This window comes from Prionailurus viverrinus, chromosome B2, assembly GCF_022837055.1.
Source record: "Prionailurus viverrinus isolate Anna chromosome B2, UM_Priviv_1.0, whole genome shotgun sequence".
Classification (NCBI taxonomy): Eukaryota; Metazoa; Chordata; class Mammalia; order Carnivora; family Felidae; genus Prionailurus; species Prionailurus viverrinus.
In genome coordinates, this window is record NC_062565.1 from 138,673,971 (window position 1) to 138,696,464 (window position 22,494).

Genomic DNA, 22,494 nt, shown 5'->3' on the forward strand with positions numbered 1-22,494 from the left:
TATTTCTAAGACTTTATGCAAGTTGTCAAATATTAAAACGTTTCTTTTAAGTGTATAAAAAGTTTCGGTTTGCATATGCTAAATATTGTTGTTTTTTTCTTTTAAGCTCCTGTAATGTTTAAATATATGCTTGGTTGGAGATTGTGTTATTTTTTGAGTCCAGAAATGTTCATTAGCAACTTTGCAGGGAGTAAACGTAACTCTGCTATATGCATGTATTTAGTTTCAACTGGAGAGGAAAAGAACATTTTCAGTAGATAAAATTATTCTCTACGCCTTTCAGAAAATCTGTGAGGGTAATTATGAAAAGAGCATAATTATGCAAACCACTAAATGCATTTCCAAAATAGCAGGACACTTATCATTTATTTATTTTAAATATTATGATGGATTAATAAAATGAATATATACAAAGGGAATGTTTATTAAGAATAGCAAGCCAGTAGAGTGTAGAGGCAATAAGTAGCAGAGAAAGATGCAAGTGATACTTCTCAGTGTGCTCAGTCTTATTATTTAATTTTTTTCTGGATTCTGGGGTAAAATGTATGATATTTATTGGTCCTTCCTAACATCCTTCCAAAATGTTTTTTTTAAGAATTTTCACCGTGAAGGGAAGAAAAGGGGAAAATAGAGTGATAGTGACCTAGTGAAGGATGTGTTGATTACTGTATTAAATATAAACACCTAGAACGAGTACATTGGAGATCCAGAAAAAGAGTTGTCTAGGGATAGGAAAAATGTTAATCCAATCTCCAAAGGAGATTGAACAGTACTTATCTCTTCTAAAAGATTGTAAAATACCCTACCTTCCCTTTCCTGGAGACAAAACCTTTCCTTCCCTCTACCCTTCAAGATTCTTTGGCTGGTCTAAGAATTAAATTGACATGAGAGAGATTAACAGGAGAAAATCAAATTTAATTACGTACATACGGCAGTTCTGTAAAATTCTGAGGCCTCCAGGCAGTCAGGCATTTGAGGCTTACATGCCATCTAGAGCTAAGGAGAAGGGGTTAAGGGTTAAGGGTCTGAGACTGCAAAGGGGAGGAAGACAATTCACAGGAAGATGATAAAGACTACATGTTTGGTAAACAGTTTTTGCAAGGCCACTTGACAACAATGGGAGGTAGAGAGAAATTTTAACAGATTTTGCTAGGTTGCTCCCTGTTTACCATACCTAGTTCATATCATACCAGTAGTTACCTATGTGATAGCCCTCTTCCTGGAGCGGTTCCACTATCTAAATTCTTTTAGACAGGTTGGAGGAAGGTCAAGTGTTCTTCCCAAGCCTTCTGCTTCTGAGAAATGATTGGCTTAAACGAATTCATGCCAAAGACATTTTGAGGGGGCAAATTTTGCTCCCCTATACTTTCATTTCATATTCTGGATTTACTGAGATGATTTGGGCTATTAAAGAATGATAATATCATCTCGTCATCATTATTTAATCAGCATGGCTTACCTTATTGTTGAATATGTGCCATTCATAGCTCTAAGCACTTCGCAAGTACTAAAAAGTTTAATCCTCACAAATAACCCTGAGAGATAGCTGTGACACAGGTCAATGTTAGTATTAATTTATTTTTGTATAGTTAATTTATTTTTCATTAATTTTTATAGAAGTCCTTCATGATGTACATTAATATTTGAGTTGAGCTTTATACCATTTTAAAATATACTTATCAGACTTTAGATCACTTTTACTGATTTCATAGACCACTGTTTTTAAATTTCATAATTTCATTTTTGTTTAGATCATAATTTTTATTAATTTCTGTTTTCTGTGGAATATTTCGTTGACAGGTTTTTATTTACGAGAAAACATGGGAAAGTTTTCCATCATTGGCCATGTCTAAGAATGTCCTTAGGCATGAATAAAAGCTAGATTAAAAGTTGCATTTTTACAATAAATATTGCCCACTTGAAATGTGTTCTACTATTTGTTATAGTGGAAGACTCATCAGATGGCCAATTCAGTTTTTAATTTTTCTTTGTCAATAAGTTATTTGTTACTAGCTGGATGGTTGTAAAATTTTTTCTTAATTCCATAAATTTAAAAACAAAATAAACATATTTTGACATGGATATCTGGATATCCTGTCATTAGTGTTGCTTGGTGCTCAGTTGAGTTCTGCCCTGAAGTTGCAAGCCTTTCTTCTGGCTTTAATGTTGGTATCTTCCTCTATTTTATGAAGCCCTGCATGAAAATTAATGTTTATTCTTTTATTGTCCTATTTTTAGTTCCTTGCAGAGTACCTGACATATTTGTTAAAGTCTTTGAATTCTTTTTTTTTTTTTTTAATTTTTTTTTTCAAAGTTTATTTATTTTTGGGACAGAGAGAGACAGAGCATGAACGGGGGAGGGGCAGAGAGAGAGGGAGACACAGAATCGGAAACAGGCTCCAGGCTCTGAGCCATCAGCCCAGAGCCTGACGCGGGGCTCGAACTCACGGACCGCGAGATCGTGACCTGGCTGAAGCCGGACACTTAACCAACTGCGCCACCCAGGCGCCCCAAGTCTTTGAATTCTTGAATGAATTGTTCTAGCAGCTGAGAGAATAATATTTAGAGCTTTCAACTGGTAATGCAGGGTCTAAAGAACCATCAAGAGACTGAGATAAAAAATCTATGTAAGAAGTTTATCTCTGCAGTGAAATGTATGAAGACTAGATTCAAGTTATTTCTGTCAGAAATGGTAATGTCAATACATTATAGTATTATCAATAGTCAAAGCTTCAACAGTCATCAATCAATAGATTATAACCTCATCAGGAAGCCTGTGGGGCATTCATTTAGATGCTGCCAGAATTCTGACAATTGTGTTTTTATTTAAAATTCTGGACATCTTTGTTACAACTTCATTTGGACAAATGGTGTCAAGCCTGCAAAAGTCTAAGCTAGCTTGTTTATTCACAGCCATACATTTTCATAAATGATAAAGAAATACTATAAAGAGTTTATCATTTTATTGGTCTCTGACCCAGGTCAAGAAGTTAGTAGTTTCACAAAGGGAATTTGTAATGTTGCCAGATGATGAAATTGACAACTGGGTGCTTTGGTAGGACCTTTGAGTTGGTGTAGCTCATCTGTCTATTTGATGGTGATGCTCTATCCGGTTATCTTGTGCTATTGCTATCATTTACTGATATCAAGTAAACATATGTCTTTTGCTTGTGACTCTTGAAACAAGAGGGTTTTTGTTATTTTTGTTTTTTTTGTTGTTGTTAAATAATCATCTTGGCTCTTGTGACATCTGCTCACATTGGAGGAGAAAAGTGAGCAGTGGGCATAGATGGGAAAGAAGGGGAGAGAGAAAAATAGTGTAACATGGAAACCATTGGTGAAGTTTGAGGGATAGGGGCACAAGACGTTGAGAACATTGCGTGAGTGAATAAATAGCCAAAGAGAAGATAAATATGTTTGTTTTGTATGGTAGACACCCTAAGTACAAATAACACTTCAAGGAAGAAAAAAAAATCTTCAATTACTAAATAAAATTGTTTCAATAAAATACTGCTCTTATTGTCAAAATAAAAGCCATTCCTGCTGACCCACATATAACATTTTGGGTCTAAGAAATATATCCTCAGATGAAAGAACTATTAATGTATCTTACTTTCCCCATGGCACTCATATTATACAGGGGAAGTAATCACATGGTCAGTCTGTTCTGGGGAAGCTCAGTCAGTCATCACGTGTTCTCTAACCTCTGCCTTACAAGTAAAATGATAGCAGTGCAAGAAAAGTAACAAGCCAGAGATTTAGCATGCAGGGATGGAGTCTGGTAACATGGATCAGTTTCATTCCCTTTTAAACAAGCTCATTTTATGTATGAATGCAGTGTGAAATACTCCCATGGTTGGCCTGAGGAAGGGAGGTATTCATGACCGTAACACTATTGCTGATTTTAAAATTTAAATACAAGAAAATTACATAAATCAATTCATCTTTTATAATCAGAAGGGTTTTTAACCTTTTAAAAATAGTATGTCTATCATTGAATTTGCTCTTTAATTTTAAAATAATCGTGTATTTATAGGTGTTAGGTCATTGATAATGGCATAATTACTTTTATCACAAATGGCAGAAAATGAAATGCACTTTGATTTTTAGGAAAGAGCACATGAGAGTATCGTGGCAATATATACCAAAAGAGAGACCTGGAAATCCTAGAATTTGGGAGAGAGTTACTTACCTTGTAGGTTCCTCAAATGTTGAGATCTACATCTCATTGGAAGATAAGGGGAGGTGTAACAATGTAATCGTGAGCATATGAAAAGAGAGCGGGTGTTGCTGGCATTAAATGCCCTTCATTGAAAGAGATAAAGAGACCTGTAATAACTGTACTTTCTGATGGAAGCTGGTTCAATTAAGGGGTATGAATGGATGTGGAGGAATAACAACACCATATCACACTATTGACTGAATGCAGCTATAATGAGTAGCATCCTCCTATTCCTGGAACTGGTCAACTATGGACAATTACCAAAATGGGGAATACTGAAGCAACTTGTTGGTGGTCCGGTAGAAGAGTCAATTTTGGTTATGCTAAATTCTTGAGATGTGTATTAGACAGGCAGGTGGTGATATCAAAAGGATATTTAAATGGAAGGACCTGGAATTCAGGGGGGAGAGGATAAAAATATGTGAGTCGTTAGAATATAGGTAGAATTTAGTAAGTCTGGGACAAGAGGTGAATAAGGCATTCATTTCCAGTGCAGAATTTAAGGGAAGGGCACCAAAACCCTAGTAACCAACATAAAGAATCTTTCAACTCAACATTTTAAAAATAAAAATAATGTAAAAGTCCATGAGGAAAATATCAAAATTTTACATGTCTTAATGGGACTGGTTGTGATTTACTTAAAGAATGAGTTTAGATAGAGAAGAAAATTAATCCAAGGACTAAACTCTGAAGCATTTAAATGTTTTGGTACTGGAGAGATGAGAAGGAACCAAGAAACACAGAAAGAATGGCCAGAGAACCAATTGGGAGTGTTTCTGAATGCAAGGAGGTGAAAGCCCAGGAAGGAGGTAGTGTTTAGCTGTGTCTATTAGATCACAGAGGTTGAGTGGATAAAGTCTAGATTACAAATAAATTAAGAGATCTTTCGTGGTCTTGGTGAGAACTGTTTCAGTTGTGTGTTGGGGACAAAAGCTTGACTGGGGTAAAAGAGAGAGAGCACAGGAGAGCGGTCAGGACAACACTTTTGAGTTTTGTTTTTATTTTTCAGTTTGCACAATGTGATTTTTTTAAAGGTGTCAAATGTGATTTCACAGATGTATAGACTGAAATGATGATCACAATCAAGCTAATGTAACACATATATCGCCTCACTAGTTATCATTTTGTGTGTGTGTGTGTGTGTGTGTGTGTGTGTGTGTGTGTGGTGAGAACATTCTAGGTCTACTCCCTTACCAAATTTCAAGTGTGCAATACAGTGTTAGTAACTGAAATCCCCATGCCGCACACTAAGTCTCCAGAACTTATTCATCTTATAACTGTTAAGTTTATACCCTTTGACCAACATCTCCCCATCCTCTTCCTACCCTCCTGAAGTCTCTAGAAACTGCTGTCCAATTCTCTGGTCCTATGGTTTGACTTTTTTCAGATTCTACACATAAGCTTTGCTCTAAGGGATAGCAGGGAAGGAGTGACAAGGAAAAGAGGATTTGAGGTAAAGGGAGAGACTTCCTTCGAAGATAGAGGTAACATATTCTGTTGGTGACACAGGAATGCGACAGTAAATGTGGGGAATTGATATTGTGAGGGTATGGAATATAATGACAGGAGGAATAACCTTAGGTAGGTGATAGGAGCTAAGGGAGCCACTGTGTCGAAGACATGGCTTTATGAAGGTGCGTGGACAGTTCACTCATTGCAATAATAGGGAAGACAAAGAAAACACCAGAAAGGAAGTTACCAGAAATCCTTCTGTATAATTATTTACAAAATTGAATATTTTAAGTCAACTTCTTTTTTTCAAAGGATGCATCCACCTGTCCTCCATACTCCATTTGATACGGTCCATTACCCCATTGTATATTAAAAAAGGAAAAAAACAGAATCCATCAAATGTGAACTCTCCATAACTTTTAATCTCTGACCAAACTTAGCTGCAATAACACTAATCCTTCTTTCCCCCTAAGAGAATCCCCAGTGGAAGTTGGCTTTCCCCCTGAGATCCATTTCTTCTTGTGCTATGGATTCTATCCTCTTTTGTCAGTACACACACACCTTCCTCCCTCCATTATTCCACTTCTTACCTGTATCTTTATCTTCCCCATGTTTTCAAGTCCCTCCCTTGCTCAGGTCACTCCCGCCTAAAAGAAAATAAATGCCTTCTTTAATCCTATATTACTTTTAAAAATCCCTACATAATTCCCTTTTCCTTTGTAGCCATTTCCTTTGTAGCCATTTCTCTTTGTAGCTATTTTACTTTTTAATCCAATTTTTAAAAATTGAGGTACAATTGACTTCTAATATTATATGAGTTTCAGGCATACAACATAACGGTTTAGTATTTGTATATATTGCAAAGTTATCACCACAGGAAGTCTAGTTAACATCCATCACCATACATAGTTACAAATTTTTTCTTGTGATGAGTTACAATGTTACAGTATTTTTCTTGTGACAAGGACTCTTAACATCTACTCTCTTAGCAATTTCCAAATATGGAATTGTGTATTCTTCACTGTGCTCACCATAATCTACATTCCATCCCCATGACTTATATACTTTGTAACTGGAAGTTTGTGCCTTTCATATTGTACCACTGTACCATTCGCACTGTAAACCTTACCAGAGCAATTATTCTAATCACCAGTTAATAATTTCATGGGTTATTTTTATTAACTAATAATAACATTATCAGCAGAAGTATGAACTACTTCAAATATGCAGAAAGGTATAAATAAATAAGATGAAGTTAACCCATAAAAGAATAACCAAACATGAGAAATTCAACAACAAATCGAATCAGAATGCCCTTTGTATATCTCTTCACCTGTATTTCTTTCTACTAACCCCGACAGAACAGGCAACTCTCTTGAATTCATGTATCCACCTCATAGGTATTTTTCTCTATCTTTTAAGGCAAATCTATGTATGCCCAGAAAATATGATTTTTCTTTGCATGTCTCAACATTTTATATTAATTTTATCAGACCGTGTGCATCCTGCCACTTTTTCTCTTCCATTAAGTTTATTTGTGAGATTTGTCCATGCAGGTACGTGGATCTCTAGGTGCTCATTTTAATGGTCAAGTGATATTTATTACATGAATACCACTAGAGGTACATTGCATTCCAAATGAATGGATACTGGTGTTATTTCCAGTTTTCTTTCATTCAAAAATCTTGTGATGAATATGTTTGAAGGTTTCCTTATAAACAAGTTGGGTGTTTCTCGAGTGCAGTAGTGCTCAAAGTGTGGTTTGGGGCCTGTGAGGTCAGTTATTAATTATGAAGCAACAATTATAGTTTTCACGCTCATTGTCTCATGGCTGCAGAATGGAGTTTTCCAGAGGTAACACGGCACGTGCTATGACTACAAATACGACGTGGAAGTGGGTAGGAGAACTCCAGTTGTCTTCTATTAACAGGCAGTAAAAAGATTTGCAGAACTGTAAAACCATGCCTCCCTTTCAATCGTTGTGTTTTTAAAAATATAGTCATTTTACGAAAAATGTATTGTGTGTTAGTGTGATTGGTTTGTTTTGATTTTTAAAAATTAAACCGTGTTTGTAAATTTTCTGTTTTAATTTCTAATATGTTAAATATTTTTTTCTTTCTGTGATATTCCGGTACGGTCACCCTCTTCACCTCACAATCTCTGGCCAGCATTGTTCTGTTCTTAAATCTCTATAGTTCATCCTTTCAAGAATGTCCCATAATGGGAATCACATAGTATCTAATACATTAAATATTGATGAATATAATCCTTATAAACAAATATTCTGCATGTCCATCATCCTCAATACATTTTAAGGCTATAAAATGTTCAAATATAAAAATAGTCTAACTTCTGCTGTGGTGTATACATTTAAGATCTGAATTGCTTTGCTTGTGGTAATGCGTTATCACATTTCCTAGATATTGTCTATATGCTCTCAAAATCAATATCATATGGGAATTAGTGCTGTTTTTACGCCTTGGCAATGTTTGGTATTGGCACAGATGTACAATTGTTGCCATTCGTTGAGAGCACACTGGTGTTTCCTTGTGGTTTAACTTTGCATTTCTGTCCTTACGAGTATGATAGAGCATTCTGTCCCATTCTTTTTGACCACTGGCTTTCCTCTTCTGAGAACTGAATATATGTTAGGTATCACAGGATATTAAGTGACATGCTATAAAATTAATTCTCTGAGGTACAATTACCAGAACATAGGATAATTCCATCACATTTTGCTTCTCTCACCATACATGGATAGTCACTTTGCATGCTTTTTGGAACCACCTGGAAGCTGAATGCACCTTTTCCCAGGGTCCTTGCAGGAGTTTTAAATCCTATGGGGGAGAATGCCCGCATAGTGATAAACTCTCATTTATCTAAATCTATGATTTGTGCATCTTGGTCTCGTACATTTAGAATCCAGTCTCAGGCTTATTCTCTGGACTCCTGAATGTACACGTTGGCTAATTCCTGAAGTTCCTTCCAAGTACAGTCCCATTTCTCCCTTAGGAGAAGCAGCAAAGCTGACTGGTGAGGGCGAGGCATGGCACTGTTTATTGACTTCGTGATCAAGAGGAGATGTAGAAGGCAGAAGCTTGGGGTGGGAGAGTGCATGCTTTCTTGCAGGCGTGAGAACCTTCATCACCTTCAAGCAAGAGGGGAGTGCTAAGCTTCAACAACAAGTGCTGCTTGTTTCTGCTGGCACCGCGCATTAAGGGGAATCCTGGAATTCAACAGTTTTAAGTGCATCAAACTAAGTAATCCTATTCCAAGTGTCAGGGCTCCTTCCTTTTTCAGCCAGGACTCTGACCTTGGCATATAGGCAAGTGTTTGAGACTGTTGAAGTTCTTCTATTCTAATAGTAAGTGCTATATCTACCCTTCACCTTGCTTTGCTGTCAGGTGTAGGAGGGGACAATGTCTTTAGGAGCTAAAAGGAGAATTCTGAATTTTGCTCTTTGTTTTGCCTACTAAGCATGCTCAGTCATTAGTTACATTTTTTCCTCAAAATCATCATTGGCACTTATCAATAATTCCAATTCCATTGTTTTATGGTCACAATTGACTCCATATTTGTGCTTTGCCAGATATAGTATAGCTGCTGATGCAGTATCTCAAGCTGGAATAGTATCCAGGTTCACTGCCCATGAAAATCTCAACACTCTCATTGCTACTTTTTGCCAGGGACCGTGTGTTGCAGCTGCAGTGATGGAGTCTTCTTTGCCTTCTGGATGACAAGGATCTAAGCCTAAGTTCCATATTTACCATCTACTTCCTCAAGTTACTTCTAAAACCAACTGCCACAAATTAATTTCCCTGGGCAACATGTGGGAAACTTATTAGGGAATACCTTTAAGATTATCTCTTGGGGAAGGGAAGAAGGTAGGAGTGGAGAAGAGGAAGAAATTCAGTACCAGTGTAGTTCCAGTGAAGACCCCCTTTGCCTCCAGCTTAAGCGGGAACTGTCCTTCAGAACTGAGTGAGGGGGCCAGGCCTTTATAACAATGTTAGTCAGTCATTGGATGCAGGATACCCTGGGAAGGTGGAATGCCCCAGGACTTGTCAGCTGTTATGCCCAAAGCTGAGGGCTGTCTATCCTCAGTTCTCCCAACAGGTGGATTAACATGTCTTTCATTCCAAAAGGAGGGTCTAATCCATGGCACATCGTGTGTCCACCATGCCAAGCTTTCAGCTATTTCTGTTCTGTTAAGTCACCACTTTTCTGCACCACTTCTTCACTCTTGGTTTCTAACACTTTGTCTACCCACATCTCCTCTACAATCATCTTTGTTTTTGTGAGTTTATTCCTTAAAAGAAAATACCACTTAAATGTAATTTCAGGAGGGTGTCGGTAGTAAACAGAAGTAAACACATGTGTTTCATACACTCTAAAAACCCAACATCTGATTGGGGAAGCATGAAAGACACTGTTCCTATTTCTAACATGTGTTGTCCCAGCTTTTATTTCTTTTGTTTTAGATCTAGGTGCTTATCCAGCATCACCTTGGGCATATGAACGGGATAGGAGCTACACTGGCCAGAATCCTAGTATTGATTATCTTTTCTAGTTTCTAAGGTTGTCAAACGACCTTATCACAGCAGAGAAATGTATCTCATTCTGAAACATAGGGGATGAGGCCATGACACACACAATACCCTGAAAAACCTTTCTCCCTTAACCATGTGGTCCACCTGTCATTAACTCTGTCTCTCTTTCTTGGGAGAGGAATGGATTCACAGCCACAGACACAGAGAAACACCGTTCTGCTACTTAATTGCATTCTGACTCTATACTACTTATTCTGGTATCCTGGGGAAATATTTATTATATCCATATTCAATTTAAGAATGAAGAAGCCCCAAGGAATTACACACTAATATTTTAGAAAGCAGGTCCTTACCATTTCTAATATTCCCTTAAAACAATACAGTTAGTATGAGCCACAAAATTTAGAGCCTGGCCTGCAGCCCGTTATGAGAAAATTCCACTTAGCTTTAGGCTGCAATGTATCATTTTGTCAAAAATGCAGCTCATACTTACGGTCTTCTGGGTTGTATACCTTCATTTCAGGCAGAGCTCTTATCCAATCCCGATTTAGCTGCACCCACTTCTCTACACCACTGACAAACTCAGTGGGGATGGTTTCCCCAGGATTTTTTTTTTTTCAATTGAAGTACCATTTAGAAATGAAGGAACACTCTGTTAACTCCACACAGTTGGAGTTGATTCAGAATGAAGCTACTTGATTTCCACCCTGGAGGGAAAGAACAAATAATGATGAAATTGTCACTCAAAAATAAAGTGTTACAATTTTTCAATTCCCTTTATTCTCCGAGAGGTAATTAGATTTAGTAGTGAATTGGTTATTTTACTGGTAAGGATTTTCAGGTAAACCAAAACCAGTGGAGGTTAAATTGTGTGCCTAAAGTCACACAATTTTCCAGTGACAGAGTTGGGAGGAGAGCCCCAGTGTCATGGTGCCTAGAATTGCTGTCTTTCTAATAACAATTAAGAGATGACCGTCTGATTATTTGCTTCTTGTGTTAGATAGTGATTGGTACATTCTAGTCACTCTAACTTTTCCTTACTAATTTTTTTTCTTGTCTATTGCACTCACTTGCCCACTGTAAGTTTCCACAAGTGTTGAAATGAGGAGACTTACTCTCTTCCATTGCTACTATGACAACCTATCTAGTCTATTATGACCTTTTAGAACCTTTATGAACATTGTTTTTGCTCATTAGCTTCTGTTCTTTACCTGTATGCCATCTATTGGTAATGAAACATGACTCTGATCTTTCAACACATTATACCATCAGTTCAGGTCTTTCTATTACACAAGTTCATGGTTCTGTATGTCATATACAACTTTTAGAACCGTATTTTCTTATTCAACAACATTTATCTCAAGTGATAATTATGTTTTATATTAATTATTTGATTTATTTTCTTCATGTCTTCTTTCTTCATAAGCCTCCATGAAGGCAGGTTTAGATCTGGTTTTTTTTAAAATTTTTTTGTTAATGTTTATTTATTTTGAAAGAGAGAGAGAGCATGAACAGGGGAGGGGTGGAGAGACAGGGAGACAGAGGATCTGAAGCAGGCTCTGTGCCGAACAGAGAGCCCTACATGGGGCTTGAACCCATGAACTGTGAGATCATGACCTGAGCTGAAGTCAGACACAGCCTACTGAGCCACCCAGCCACCCCAAAGAAGTCTTAAATGGACACAGGAGAACATCCCCATTGCTATGCAACTGGGTTTAGCACAGGTGGAACAAGCAACAACATCCATCACCCTGTTTCTCCCTGGAAGAGACCTAACCTCATACTTTCTCAGCTGCAACCTAAGGGTCCAGCTTCTAATCCACTTACATGAAGGTTTTGACGGCAATCCTCCCTTTGGGGACACTGATGGGTCTTGGCACGTCCTCAGCTACTGAAAGCCACTAAGAATAAAGATGGTGGCTTGGACAGTCAATAAGGTTTGAGAGGCAAACAGGAGCTCCAGCTGGGCTGATTGATGAGATTCATCTCCTACATGAAACCACTTTTTCAAAACCATAATGAGAAATCCTCTCACATGGGTTAGGATGTCTATTATCAAAAAAAAGAGATAAATTCTGATGAGGATGTGGAGAAAAGGGAACACTTGTACACTGTGGGAGGGAATACCAACTGGTATAACCACTATGGAAAACAGTATGAAGGTTCCTCAAGAAATTAAAGATAGAACTACATATGATCTAGCAATCTCATTTCTGGGTATACATCTAAATCCAATGAATTCACTGTCTCGAAGAGATACCTGCACTCCCACATTCATTGTCGCAATATTCACAATATTCAATATTCACAGCAGCCATGATATGGAAACATCTATGTGTCCATTGACTGATAATACATGGATAAAGAAAATGTGAAACAGAGAGTGGCTGGTAAAAGGGTACCAACTTTCAGTTATAAAGTGAACAGGTCTGGGGATCTAATGTATAAGACAGTGACTAAATTTGGTAGTTCTGCATTGTATCATTGAAATCGCTAAGAAAGGCGAACTTACGTGTTCTCACCAAAAAGAAAAGAGTGGATGGATGTGTTAATCAAATCAATGGTAGGAATCCCTTTGCAATATATACATAAATCAAATCATCACATAGCATACTTTAAATGTATTTTGACTTTATTTGACAATAATACCTCAATACAGATGAAAAAAATAAACATAGGCAAAAAAATAAGTGAAAAGAGCCTTTATTTCTGGTGCAGATAACAGTCCATGGTACATGAAAGGTGTCGGTAAACTTTTGTTGTGTAAGTGAATGAGCCAGTTGTCTTTGTTTTCTCTTATATATATTACATTTTTAGAATTCAGACTCTAAGATTTTTATGTTCTTCATTCTTTATTATTATTCTTTGTTCTTTATTATTCGTGACTGTAATTACTGCTTTCTTTTCTTTTTTTTTTTTAAGTTTATTTATTTATTTTGAGAGAGAGTGAGTGGGAGGGGCAGGGAAAGAGGGTGAGAGAGAGAATCCCAAGCAGGTTCTGCACTGTCAGCACAGAACCCGATGTGGGACTTGAACCCACGAACCGCAAAATCACTACCTGAGCCCAAACCAAAAGTTGGCCACTTAACCAACTGAGCCTCCCAGGCACCCCGGTAACTACTGCTTTCTTAAAAAGCACTATATCTAACATCCTATTTCCTCCAACTCTTTGAGAATGTTGTTCAATGATCAGGAGAAGACGCACTCTAAGAAACACCATATGGATTAAATTAATGTCATAGCAATTCTTTGCTAACAGCTCAGATTCTGTGCTTTTGGGTTGGAGGCGGCAAGAAGGCAGGAACAAAGTGTGTGTTGTTTTAGAAGCTGTCATCTTATAGCTGCATCAAAACAATGACAGTTATAATCACAACAGTATATTTGTATGCTGTCTGTGCCAGGAATTGTATTATTAGCATATCTTCGTTATTGTAATTAAGCAATAATCACTGAGCTTGATATTTTCACCCACTTTTTACAAATGACATGATTTGCCTAAGTCCGTGCCACTAAGAGCCGTGCAAGTCCTCAGATCCTGGTCTATCTCATACCAAACTTTTGGTGATTCAACGTCTCGCTAAACATTTTGAAACAACTTCTTAAAGTAATATTTAAGACAAAACTATAAATATATAATGAGTAAATTCAATAGAAGTAGTCAGAAGTAATCATAGTCTGCAGTATATATAAAGCAAATATTTTCCTTCTGTATGTTTTGTTTTATTTTTCCTCACTCCTATTTCTTCCAGCTTCCTCAAGACTGTGGAATATATGGCTTAATTAGAAAAATGAGGTTTAATGTGAGTTTACTTGCAAGTTTCTTCATGTCTTGGCCTTATAAATCATTCTCTGTGAAAGCTTTCTCTCAAGGGAGACTGAGGATTTATAGACTTATTTTTCAGTATTTCTACTAAAAATGTCTTCTACAAAACTAAATAAAAGAGTGAACTTTTACTTCGGCAATGGCTTTACTGCCACTCAAAAGAAATACCTTTTGATGAAAAACATTGCATTTGTATGGATCACGGTTACTTCATATCTTTGACTAGAGTTGAAGAGTCTTTTCAGCAGATGGATGAAAAATGAAACGAACAATAGGAATAAAATTATGAGATTAAACTCTTCTTTGAAATTTTGGACTCTGTATTTGTATATATATGTAATTGAAATTTCTCAGTCCTTTCGGTCATTCATTCAACAAGTATTTGTTGTCCACTCTGTGGTAGACACTGTCCAAGGTGATGGGTATGCGATGGCAGATAAGACACAAACAGTCCCTGCCCTCAAGAAGCTTCTGTTCTTCAGATTCTGTGTCTCCCTCTCTCTCTGACCCTCCCCCATTCATGCTCTGTCTCTCTCTGTCTCAAAAATAAATAAAATGTTAAAAAAATTTTTTTTAAAAGTTGGGGGGGGGGGCGCCTGGGTGGCTCAGTCGGTTAAGCATCCGACTTCGGTTCAGGTCATGATCTCGCGGTCTGTGAGTTCGAGCCCCGCTTCGGGCTCTGTGCTGATAGCTCAGAGCCTGGAGCGTGTTTCAGATTCTGTGTCTCCCTCTCTCTCTGACCCTTCCCCATTCATGCTCTGTCTCTCTCTGTCTCAAAAATAAATAAAATGTTAAAAAAAATTTTTAAGAAGCTTCTGTTCAATTATGAAAGTTAAACAATAAAAACATGTATATATAAACACGTATATGTTGTGATTATAACCATTAAAAAATAAAGTGCCTGGTGACAAAGAATTATAGAGAAGGACTACTTGATTTAAGGTAGAAAGAGAATGAAGTTTTAGTGGAGACAACATTTAAACCCGGAGATTAGGAATTAGAAACCAGTGAGGGCAAGGTCTGGAGAACACAGTATCTGAGATTTCACAGGTACAAATGACTTATAATGGAGAGTGTCACATTTTAGGAAAAGGGAGTGTGATTCGTGCCTGGTGATAAAGAAGAACAGGGACATATGTTGAGGCTGTAGACATTGACATGGTTCCAATAATATAAAGCTTAGGAACTCAGGATAAAGATTGGATTTTACTCAAGTGCTCTGTGAAGACACCAAAGTGTTTGAGGCAAGTAACGATACGACCTGACTTATATTTTATAAAAATTACTCTTACAAGGAAAATGCAGTGAAAGAGAAAAGACAGAAAAGCAAATGGGTAAGGAGCAGAACTTTCCAGAGAAAATTGACAGATGGTGGCCCTGAAGGGTGAAAGAAATGGATAAATTTGAGTCAGGGGGAGAACAGTTTTATTAAAACAATGGACCAGATTTACAACTACGGAATTTTAGGCTTGGTAGCACCCGATTAAGTGGCATTTTGGTAGAGAGATGTTCTAGTGCCTTTTAGAAAACACAAAATAGGCTATTACTTCTGTTCTCAATTGTTGTTCTAGTGCTAATTACCCCGTTAATGGCCTATATAGTCTCTTTCTCTCTCTGCCCACACTTTTGGTCTGTGCCCTGTGGCATTTGACATCTGGGACTAAAAAGAAACAATAATTTCAATCACTAATTTTTGTTGCTCTGCTTTCTACATGGGTGAGGAAATAAAGACAATGATATGCCCACAGATAACACCTTAATGGATTCCAATTACTCATCCCATTTCTGATTTCCACATTTAAAAAGAAAGAAAGAAAGAAAATGACGAAAACACAAGAGCTGGCAGTTGTCCTTCTTGTTGTAGTGGCAGGTAATGAGACAGCAGGGCTCTTTGTACTGGGGCCCTGAAAAAGGAATTTGAATGCATTTAAGCCTTTTTTCTTCGCTTTCGATACTTTAGAACTCAAGGAAATTTGTTGCATTCAGTCGAATTTAATTTTTCTTTTATTTTCATTTTGACTGAAGTAGAAATGTTTTTAAATAAAATGCAAGTCATCAACATATAATTTGTTCTTCTAAAAACCGTAGTTGTTTTCATAAATTTTATTTCTACTTAAGAAGCAAAGTTGGTATTTCTGGAGGCCCTTCTCATGCAAGACAGGTTTAGTCTTCAATTTCTGTGATTCCATTGGCATGACCATGTGTGACCTCCGAGTAGAGTGTGAGCATAAACACATTTGGCTTTTGTGTCAAAGGGTGACATTTTCCCTTTAAAAATAAGTTTTGTGTTTTTTACCTGGGCCTAACTTGAGAGCTGTGTGTTAAATATTGTGAGACCGCTTCCGGCACATGAAAGAGAAACCTCAATAGGGTATGAGACTTTTTTCAACTATTTGCTTAAAAATGTACTTAAAAATCTCAAAGATGAGAAAACTTACTCATAATTGATTGAATTGTGTGATGAAATATAGTATCAGATCCTAGATCTGGGTTACCAATACAACTGATGATTATTGGGCCTGAGTGGTTATTTTTGACTTGTTATCATTATTTGGCCATTATTTTTTATCACTCACAATTGCAAAATGACAAAAATTCATAATTTGCTATATGTGCCTTTGGGGTCATATTGAATTAAAAAACACTGTTCTGTAAACATTTGTCAATGAGTATCTTGCCATAGATGATGAAATTGGTGGGATGTGAAACATGATATAAACTTTTTTGATCCCCAGTTAAAATTCAAATACAACATTGCCTAGAAATGGAATTTTATCAAATGTGGGTTTTTTTGTACCATGACATGATCATATACACATAACATATAATTAGTTTATTAATATGATGAATAAATAAGTTTTCAAATGACGGGTCAACTTTGCATCCTTGGAATAAATTGAACTTGGTAATGATACATTAATCTGAATACATTGCTAGATTTTATTTTCTATTATCACACATTCCTTAATAGTTTTGCATATTAATGAAATGAAAATGGATATTAATTATAATTTCTAGCACTTTTTGTCTGGCTTTGGTATATAAATATTATCACATAAGTCTGGCCCTTTTCTGCTCCCTAGAAGATTTATATGAAAATGAATGTCTTTTTCTAAATGTTAGTATATCCACCTATACAATTCTGGTAGGTTTGAACTCTCCAGCATCTCCAGGACTATTATCATCATTCGATTTCCTCTTAGTTCATCGGTATCACTTGCTTGCCACACATTCATCCTGTGAGTCTACCCATCAGCGTAAAGTTTATGGAGGCAGCTAAACATCAAGAGAACACAAGCAAGGGGCTTGTTAACCCCAAAGAACGTAGTGAAGACAATGAAATGCCAGAAGATGAAAAAGACATGGGATAGAAAAGTGGATGCCATCCTTCAGAAGAAAGGCAGAAGGAGCCACAATTCCAGGGGGAAGTGGTATTTTCTCAGAAATAAAGGGCTACTGCTGCCACTCCTTTAGGGGATGCACCTGTCACCCTGGGCAAAAGGTAGAATCCACATTTGGCAAGGAGACCAGTCATCTAGCCGAAATCATGTTTTCTCTAATCCCTTTTAATCTTTTTTTGTTTCTTTTTTTTTCACATCTGTCCTTTTTCTGTTTTTGTTTTTTGTTTTGTTTTTTTTTTTTTTTGTTTGGTTTTTTTGTTCCTTATTACGCCTTTTTGTGGTGGCTATACCCACTGGTGTTCCTTGTAACTTAGCTTTCATTTATGAAAACTTTTTGTCTTTTTCTTCAGTTTTTTCCTGAAATCTGTGAGTTCCCTGTGTAGTTTCTCATTGTTGCACTATAACCCCAAGTTTTCTTGACATTTTCTGTTTGTTTTCTTAATTTTGCTTTGTGATGTTTCTTCGTTGATGCAATTGTTCTGTTTGAGTTTCTTTTAAGTTCAGGTTGAAATATTTCATTACTACTTTCTGTTGGTGATGACATTTTTTTCTGGTGAGTTTGGTTTGGGTTCTAAGAGGCTCTGCTTAATGTATTTCTTTTATCTTGAAATGTCTTTGTATGAGTGCTACTGTCTTATTTTTATGTCGTCAATATTTGAATAAATTGGATTTTCTCCACTGGCTTTTAGTAGAAGGCTTTCTGAAAGATAAGAAGTTAGCGTACTTAACTGGTTGCTTAGCCCAAAGGATACCTTTTTGCTGGTAAAATGATGAATAATTTCTTTGATATTTGTTGTTTTTTTTTTTTGTGGCCAGAAAAAAATCTGCTTCTGTGATGCTGTATTATTTCTGGAGGGCTTCTACCAATAAACATTTCTTTCCTTCTCTTTACCTTGACTCTTACAGATATTGCCCCCATAGCCCAAGATAGTCCCTTCTGTTTTAGATCTTGTGTTGACTTTGCTCTGCCTCCTTTGTCCTCCGCATACCTTCCATGCTTTGTTTTCTTCAACATCACAAGGCTTCTTCCCTATCCTGATTGTTTTTAGATCGTTTTTTAAATTTTTAATTCTTTTATTTTTTTATATGAAATTTATTGTCAAATTGGTGTCCATACGACACCCAGTGCTCATCCCCACAGGTGCCCTCCTCAATGCCCATCACCCACCCTCCCCTCCCTCCCACCCCCCATCAATCCTCAGTTTATTCTCAGTTTTTAAGAGTCTCTTATGGTTTGCCTCCTTCCCTCTCTGTAACATTTTTTTCCTCTTCCCCTCCCCCATGGTCTTCTGTTAAGTTTCTCAGGTTCCACATATGAGTGAAAACATATGGTATCTGTCTTTCTCTGCCTGACTTATTTCACTTAGCCTAACACTCTCCAGTTCCATCCACGTGGCTACAAAAGGCCAGGTTTCATTCTTTCTCTTTGCCACGTAGTATTCCATTGTGTATATAGACCACAATTTCTTTATCCATTCATCAGTTGATGGACATTTAGGCTCTTTAGATCTTAAAAGTAGTGGGATGCTTTTTTCACTTGAAGGGACTTTGGGCTGGTATTTCTTGGCTCTGCCTATCAGTAGGATGTCTCAACAACCCCCCCCCCCCCGCCTCTTTTTTTTAGTTGAGCGTGCTCACCTGCTTCCCCACTGTGCTTTCCTATGCCAGTTTTGCTGATCCTATTGTTTCCCTTCAATCTGAATATATTTCTTTCTTTGGCATTGAGTTTCACTCAGTTTATATGTAATTGAGTGTTTACTAATCTTCCATATTTTTCTGGGCAGACTGGCGCTCTTTTCTGTTTTCTAGTTTTTGCTTTGAAGCAGTTAGTGGCCTGTTGTTCTATTGTCTTTTCTTCTGCCACTCCTAAATATGCCTTGGTGATCTAAATGTCTCTGGTTTTGTTTTTTTTATCTTCTATCTATTATTCTGTCTGTCATCTCCCTATCTATCTATCATCTGTCATTTTGGGGAAGGATTGATTGAGCTCCTTGCATCGAAGAATTTATGTCTTTTATCCTTCTCGAAAGTTCTCAGCCACTATTTCTTCCGACAGAGTATATTAGAGGGAAAAGCCTAGGATTATCACAAAATGGAACCTCTACCTCTTCTTTCTTTTACTCAAACTTTTATTAAGCATTAGACTTTCTTAGTTTCTTGTGTTTCTTAAATTTTGTTTTTCGTATTTTTTATTTGTCTCTCTGTAATCCATTCTTCGATATCCCTTCAGATTGATTTTCTGGTTTACTAATTCTTTCCTTGGTGCCTTTGAATTTGCTACTAAGCACCTTTATTGAGTAAATCTCAATTGTTTTATATTGTATTTAACAAAATTCTATATGACTTTTTTCAAATGTTCCCGGTAAAATTGTATAGTTTTTTTTTATATATTTCTTATTTGTTAATTTTCCATTTTAATACTTTAACATGTTAAATTTTATTACTTCATATTATTTATCTGATAATGCCAAAACTTGCTGTATTTCTGGGTTAGAATATATTATTTGTTATTTCTTCTGACTCTTTGTCTAGTCCATTGTCTATTCCATTACGAGCTCTTGTATATTTAAATGTAATCTTTCAGGGGCGCCTGGGTGGTGCAGTCGGTTAAGCGTCTGACTTCAGCCAGGTCACGATCTCACGGTCCGTGAGTTAGAGCCCCGCGTCGGGCTCTGGGCTGATGGCTCAGAGCCTGGAGCCTGTTTCTGATTCTGTGTCTCCCTCTCTCTCTGCCCCTCCCCCATTCATGCTCTGTCTCTCTCTGTCCCAAAAATAAATAAACGCTGAAAAAAAAATTAAAAAAAATAAAATAAATGTAATCTTTCAAAATTTTCTTTGGGTGCACACTTTTCCTAGGGTTGTTGTTGTTGTTTGTCTTTTGGTATTTAGCCATGAAGCTACTAAGAATACTTGTTCTTAATTTAAATAGAATTTGGCTTGTGTTAGAGAGTTTTTTCGGGGAAAATAATTTTTAACTATCATCCAGAGTCAATGCTGATGATAATATTCTTACAGTCTTTTACTAGACAGTAGATTTTCCCTAATTTATCCACTCAGTTTGCCACCATTATTGGTTCTTTCCATTTACGGGGGTTCAGATACAAAAGGTTCTACTTCATGTTACCTTTGGCTTTTCTTCTGATCTCTTTAAATGGACCACTGAAGCAAAACTCTAAGCAAATATGACTGTTTAGGTGTCCCAGTCAAGAATACGGAAGGGTAAACAGCATCTTTTCTAAATCCATTTTTCTTTCCTTCCTTCTTTCTTTCCTCCCTTCCTTTTCCAAGTTGTTTAGTATTTCTCATACTATTACACTTAAACCAGTCTTACATTTTGGAAGATTTTTAAAATGTGGAAGGGTTTCTTTGGGTAGAAATTTTACTTTAGTCTTGGAAACTGAAACTCTGTATTTACATACTATCATTTTACTTTTTGATCCTTATTTTTCAATGAAATGGAGGAAGCATAAAATATATAAAACATTATTTCCTATGGCATGCTCCCGCACTTACAGTTTATATATTATCTTTTAGGAAAATTTGTAATACATAATGCCAAGTAGTAGGGCAGGTATGATACCTCCATTATAAATAAGAATACTAGAACACTAAGAAATAAAGCAACAAGAGTGCAGACCCATAGCAAGTCACATGCTGGCAGTTATTTAACAGATTTTTTTCTCTTTCCACACTGTGTTTGGTGCCCTTTTATTATCCCTTTCTGGTCAGTTTTAAGGCCTTTTTATTCTGGGTGGATTTTGTATCTGACATTTTTTTTTCTATATCTAACATTGCAGCAAAACTCCAAACTGTCGACATAAGCTAGTTTATAAACTTCTAGGACATCTGTTATTTTAGAGACCTAGCGCTGAGTGAGAATAGAGTCTTACAAAGTCTGGGGTGAAAATAAGAAATCTCAGTAATTGCTTTTCTCAGCCTTTTCACTTCTCATCTTGGAAATTGAAGAGTACTGAATTATGCTCTAATTGACACTGAAATATAAAAAAGCAAATAAAAAATTCATTATGACCTTTAAGCATATGGCAGATAGAACGTGGCAAACATGTAGCCTTAGTTTCCAGTCCAAATTAAAGGGTCATAGTGCATTCAAAATCGCTAATGTCGCACAGGGCTGGAAATCACGACTTTTCAAAGAAAACACACATCAAAGTCAGCTTTTCATGCTTTTTTAAGAATCCTGGTCTAAGAACTATTATTAATATTAAATGGCAAATCATTGTAGGTCACAACAAAGTATAGAACTATAGAACCTCAAGCATGGGTTGCATGTTTTTATAGTATTTGACAGAATTAGTTTATGGGTTGGTGTTTCAAGCAGCTTTTAAGCTGACATAGATTCAAGGAGCTTCCCTGAAGAGCATATATGACTCTGACATTCTAAGCGAGCATACATCAAAGACCTAGGGATTCCTGAAGCTTCTTCTCGTCATAGGGCACATAGTGAGCACGCATAAAAAGGGCTTTCCTTGTCTCCATCCAAAAAACTAAGCTAATTTTTAAATGTAACTTAAAGGGGGGTTGTAAGGCTAATAACACATCAGAAGTTACTCAAATTTTGTCTGCTTGTCCCGTTCTCCTTCTCCTTGGAAAATGTAAAGATAATGTCAGATTAATTTCTTGTTGTACTTTGTTTATTTGTGATACCTTTCCTTACATTTTGGAGATCTTGTGTCTATACAGGTCTTAGCAAGATTCTCCACATCACTTTTATGCCACTGGATTTCGGGGTGGCTTTGGTTGCTGTACGTTTCACGCCCTAGACCTTGTTATGTTTTGTTAATCTTTGATACTTAGTAAAGAGAGAAATGGGACTGTTATCCTACAATATTCTCCTCATGTTTCTCTCCTCCCCCAGTCTTGCCCCGCTTGAAACCAGTCTCCATTGCGAAACACTCATAACTGTAGATTTCACACATTCCTCACTGTGGATTTCATTACATCATTCATTTCCTGTTAAAAACAGACAGAAATAACTCTCTTGCCATCACCGTAAGTTAAAATGATCACTCACTTCTTTAGTGACTG

The 22,494-nt window shown here is 36.7% G+C and overlaps 1 long non-coding RNA gene across 1 annotated transcript; it reads right to left on the bottom strand.

Annotated features, from left to right (window-relative positions):
• Positions 1-6,264: 6,264 nt before the first annotated feature.
• Positions 6,265-11,346, bottom strand: LOC125165237 (uncharacterized). Its single transcript, XR_007152032.1, has 3 exons — positions 11,295-11,346; positions 10,718-10,931; positions 6,265-6,321 (listed from the first exon to the last, which is right to left on the bottom strand). It is a non-coding gene; the product is annotated as an uncharacterized LOC125165237 (long non-coding RNA).
• Between the last annotated feature and the right edge of the window lie 11,148 nt (positions 11,347-22,494).